Below are 5,455 nucleotides of genomic sequence, written 5' to 3'. Positions count from 1 at the left end.
CTTTGAATTGTTTAGAACCCACCTCTTCCCAATCTCTTTTCTCTCATCTAAAGCACACGATCCAACGGATTAATATCCTATGACTTATATCACTCCTAAAATTATATTACTATATTTAGAAATTAATATCTACTTATGCCCTCGTGGCCTGACATGTTGAGGTGCTTTGACTCAAATTCATCCATTGGCAGGTCAAAGTCAATTGTCCCATATCTGAGACGAGCCCAATCATAAGTCGCGGCAGCCCATGCTGGATTGGGTTAGGTGGACGAATCCGTATTAGAATCGCCAACTTATGTGCACGCATGTAGAGTTCCATCGCTTCCTCGTACGATGAATGCACGCCAATAGTTTTCTATCGGGGTTTAGATTCTAGAATGGATATACTTAGCCTGATATAAGATTGGGAGCAAGGCGAGGCAATCACTTGGATTGGGTCAGCTTTTTCAGGTTGGACCAATTTTTTGCCATGTTTATTGAAAATAATAACATTCTTGCCATATTTTCTTTTTAAGTATATTATATTTTTTATTTTTCAGGTAACATGTATTTTTTTTTCAGTGCCATTTTGCCGTCTATTGTGGTAGCAGAAACAAATTTTTTTTTGGTAAAAACAAATATATTATATTATCATTGAGTAAATACATCCACAAGAATTTCTACGTAAAATATTTAAAAACTAAAAAGAAACCAAAGACATGGATGACCATAAAGAAGGCAGAAGTGCTCTAGTAAACAACTTTGTTTCCCAAAGAAGTAGAAACAAAAAATTTCATTACTCTATTTTTTTTTTTAGTGAATTGGCTGCTTACACTACTCTAGCATGAGTACAGCTAGCTATATCAGCAAAATTTTCATTACTTAGCTAACCTAATGTACTCCCATGCCTCACAACCATTTTAGGCTAACTAATGCAGTTAAGAATTTAAAGCATTAGACATGGAACCTGCTAATGAAAGTGATGCATGGATGGCTCCGATCCTCTAAATGATTTTTTTTTAAAAAAAATATGTGAGTTAGCAAATATATCCATGCTTTTTATGTTTACGAGTCTATTTTATTTCTCGACCAAGATAAAATAAAGAACGTATTTCTTAAAGTAAATTGAGGCAACAAATGAGCGCAGTTTCCGGCACCACTTAGAATTTGATCGAACTAAACCGCCGAGAATCTGGCAAGCGACCTCTATAAATACGTGTCATGGCTCAATGCTGGCGGTCACGGCAGCAGTTTTTACGTGTTTGTATTGCGAGAAGAGAGGGATGGCGGGGTTGAAGTGTTTGGTGGTCGGTTTTCATCTTCTGGTGCTTTTTCTGGGCTCTCTTCCTTCCCCTGCCAAGAGTATTAATGAAAATTTAGCCCCAGCAGGCTCGACGCCACAACCTGAGCCGCCGGCATCAACTTATGATGTATCCGTACTAGGTTTTGTCCTATGGAGATGCAAGCTCCCGGGCTGTGAGAGAAAGCATGGCATACGCCCTCCTAGAACAGCGGTTCATTCTCCTCTCCCTAGTTTGTTCCTGCCCCTCCTCAGCCTCTCCTCCTCCTTGCTATGGCTGTTTGATAACTCCCTGCAAGAGGCCAGTTAATGCTTTGGTATACTTTCTACCTAGAAAGGAAAAGCTTGCAAATACCTGCCATTAATTGTAAGCCTGAACTTGCTTGTTGCAAATACACTGGGCTTAAAAGAGATACTAATGCCAACAGGATTCAAATATGTGACCGGAAATTTAGATCACATGGTATCTTGATGCTACTCTGGAAAACGAAGTGTTGGAGGGAATAAGATTTTTTCCCAAATGACATAAATGCCCCTAAGAAGCCGTACAACTTCCGACCCCGGACGGCCGAAGTCGGACGCCGACTTCGGAACGCCCGACCTCGAGACCTCCGACCTAAGAAAAACCCCGATGTTCGAGGTCTACTCTTGTCAGCCACCTACTACGGCCGTGCGCCTCAGAGGTCTGGCCGAGGACCATACCCTGACGCCCCTCTGGCATTTATTGCGCATGGTCGCTGTAACTCTCCGGCTTACTCCACAATAAATGCGGATCTCCGGCTTACTCCACAATAAATGCGCATGGCTCCTGTCATCTACGGACTCTCAGCTCTCCACGGCAAATCAGCCCAGCAGAGTCTAGTCAACTATGATAAGTCTCCGATCTCGGCCATAACTCCGACACCAATGCAATAATTCGCCTGATAGCATGCTAGTTCGGGCTGTACGACGCCCTCACCGCCGACATCGGTGCAATGATTCGCCTGACCGCGCGCCGACCCGAATGACATGCCGAGCCGTACTACGGCTTCGCCCTGTTACATCGCAGGTAAACCGACCCCCGCCTATAAAAGGGAGCCTTGGCCTCTCAGGGAGGATGGATACACTCTACAGACACTGTTTATCTCCTTTCTACACTATTTGCCCCCTCCCTGACTTGAGCGTCGGAGGGCCGGCGCCGGAAAACCCGGCCATCGGCTCGTGTGCAGGCACCCGGACGGAGGACGCCGCCAGCTGACGGATCGGCGCCTCGCCGCGTGGACCCGCCGTCCCATCTCTCCGACCGCCCCAGACGGAGGACGCCGCTCGCCGACGGACCGCCGCCCCGCCGTGAGAACTCGCCGCTCCCTTTCCTCGACCGAAGATTGCTCTCGGGTCCAATTTCCAGCAACAGTTGGCGCTAGAGGAAGGGCCTGAGTAGCAGTCATGAAGTTAAGAAGTAAGGGAGCCTCTAACGCCTCCCGGCGTCCCCCGCAAAGTCCTGGACACTCTGTCCAGAATTCTCCAACTCCGGCGGACCCGGTTCCTCAGGTCCAGCCGGAACAGTTTGACGCCTTGGTACAGCAAGTCCAGGCCCTGGCCACCGCCGTTCAGGGTCTGCGGCGCGAGGAAGCCTTACCTACGCTCCCCCCACGGGCTCAGGCCCCGCCGGAGTGTCTCCCCAACGGCCCGGTTTTCCCAAGCCAAAACTTACATGGCTCTTCTAGAGCCAACAACGGAGAACGAGCTTCTCCCCGGAGGGAGTTACCGGGAGAAGGTTTTGATCGGAGACCCCAACTTTCTGAGGCAGAGTCAGCCCCAGATCACCGTGAGCCGGCGCAAACCACAGCGACAATCCCACGGGTGGGGGAGCTCGACCAGAAAGTTGAGCATCTGGAGCGTCAGATTGCGGCGCTCCACAGCAAGAAGGCAAGACAAGAGGGAGACTTTGAGTTCACCACCAAGTCCCCCTTCTCCCGCCAGATCGAGGATGGGCCGGTTCCCGCGAGGTTCAAAATGCCTCAGGTGGAACCCTACAACGGGACGACCGACCCTCTCGACCACCTGGAGAGCTATCGGGCCCTCATGGCCCTACAAGGGTCCTCAGAGGCCATACTCTGCAAGGCCTTCCCAGCGACCCTCCGAGGGACCGCTCGGCTTTGGTTTTCTGGACTGAAGCCGAATACGGTGTCCTCTTTTGAGCAGCTCGGCAGGCAGTTCGCCACCAACTTCGCTGCCAGCCGGCGCCAGCGACGGACGTCAGACTCCCTCCTCGACATCAAACAGAAAGAGGGGGAGCCCCTCAAGGAGTACCTGGACCGCTTCACCGCCGCCACATGGGAGGTTCGCGAGCTAGACCAGTCGATGGCTATGTCGGCTCTGAAGACTGGGGTTCGCTCCTACCGATTCCTCTTCTCCATCGAGAAGAGCTTTCCGGCCGACTTCACTGAAATGTTGGCCCGAGCTCGGAAGTATGCCAAGGCCGAGGAGGCAGTTGCATCCAGGCGGGGGGCAATTGAGCCCGCCTCCAAGAAGCAGAAGAAACGCCGCGAGGAGCGCGACCGACAAAGGAGCCGATCCCCCCGCCGAGAGAAGAACCTCCCCAGACTGAGAAGCCCGCCCCGACAGCAGAGGCGATCTCAGCAAAGGACCCCTCCTCGGCCGAGGTCCCCACCACGGCCTCGGACGTACCCGGGAAAGTACGAGAACTACACACCCGTCAACGCTCCCCGGGCCGAGATCCTGATGGAAATCGAGGGTCGGGACTTCTTCCGACCCCCGCCTCCTATGCGAGACACGGGATTCCCCCGGAATCCCAGGAAGTATTGCCGCTTCCACCGAGATCGTGGGCACGACACGGAGGACTGCTACCAACTCCGGGATGAGATAGAAGCGCTCATCCGACGGGGAGTACTCAACCGGTTTGTGAGGAACCGACCTGAGGAAAGGAGGCCGGCGGAGAATGTCGCACCAACCGAAAATCCGGGCGACAACAGGCCCATCGCCGGCACCATCAACATGATCGGGCGGGCCTCGGCAGGAACGGCCGCCCAGGGAGCACCCCCGAAGCGCCCACGTACTGGTGAAGCCATCTCGTTCTCGGACGAGGACTTAGAAGGGGTCGAAACCCCCCATGATGATGCTGTGGTCATCTCTATGATTGTAAATAGGTTTGATGTAAAGCGTGTCCTAGTTGACAATGGAAGCTCAGCCAACATTTTGTATTATCATGCCTACCAGAAAATGGGATTGACAGAAGGGCATCTCCGGAGAGTCAATGCCCCGTTGGTTGGGTTTACCGGAGATGCAGTCCCGGTTGAAGGTGAGGCTAGCTTCCTTGTCACAGTCGGCCTCGCCCCCCGGGAGAGCACTGTGAGGATGGACCTCCTGGTGGTCCGTCTGCCCTCGGTCTATGTTGCCCAAGGTGACAAGCCAAGAGGGGGGGGGGTGAATTGGTTTCTTCTAATTTTCGGTGCTTTAAACGTTTTCTCAATATAAGTGCGGTGGATGCTTTCTTAAGCTATTAGAATGATTTAAACTAGTGCAAAGATAGAAGATGATGCAAGAATAAACGGAAACACAAGCACAACACAAACACAACAATATATAGTGGTTCGGTGCTCTCCTTAGCACCTACGTCCACTCCCCAAGCGTCCCCTTGGGAATTCACTATAATCTCTCGGATTACAGTTGGATTGTTTTCCGGGCTCACAATCCAAAAACCTTTGTTGGTTTTACGGGCTCACCAACGAACCTATACACTTTGGTTTTCCGGGTTCACCAAAAACCTTTGTTGGTTTTGCGGGCTCACCAACGAACCTTTACACTTTGGTTTTCCGGGTTCACCAAAAACCTTTGTTGGTTTTGCGGGCTCACCAACGAACCTTTGTACTTTGGTTTTCCGGGTTCACCAAAAACCTTTGTTGGTTTTGCGGGCTTACCAACGAACCTTTACAAAGTGTTTAACAAATGAAAAGAAAAGATTCAAACTCCTAAATGAGCATATGAAATAATATAAACTACAAAGAAGAGTTAGAAGGTATTTATCGCTTTGAAGTCGCTTTGCTCTTCTTTGTCAAGGATGCTTCACTCTTCAAGGAAGGATGGAGCTCTTGATGACTCTTTGAATCTGCTCAATCCCTTTCTTTGATTCTTGAATGAAGCCCTTGGATGAAGCTTGCCTTGCTAGGGTTCTCT

This window comes from Phoenix dactylifera, chromosome 4 (assembly GCF_009389715.1).
Source record: "Phoenix dactylifera cultivar Barhee BC4 chromosome 4, palm_55x_up_171113_PBpolish2nd_filt_p, whole genome shotgun sequence".
NCBI classification, from domain to species: Eukaryota; Viridiplantae; Streptophyta; class Magnoliopsida; order Arecales; family Arecaceae; genus Phoenix; species Phoenix dactylifera.
The sequence above is the reverse complement of the archived record's forward strand: the minus strand, read 5'-3'. Positions refer to the sequence as shown.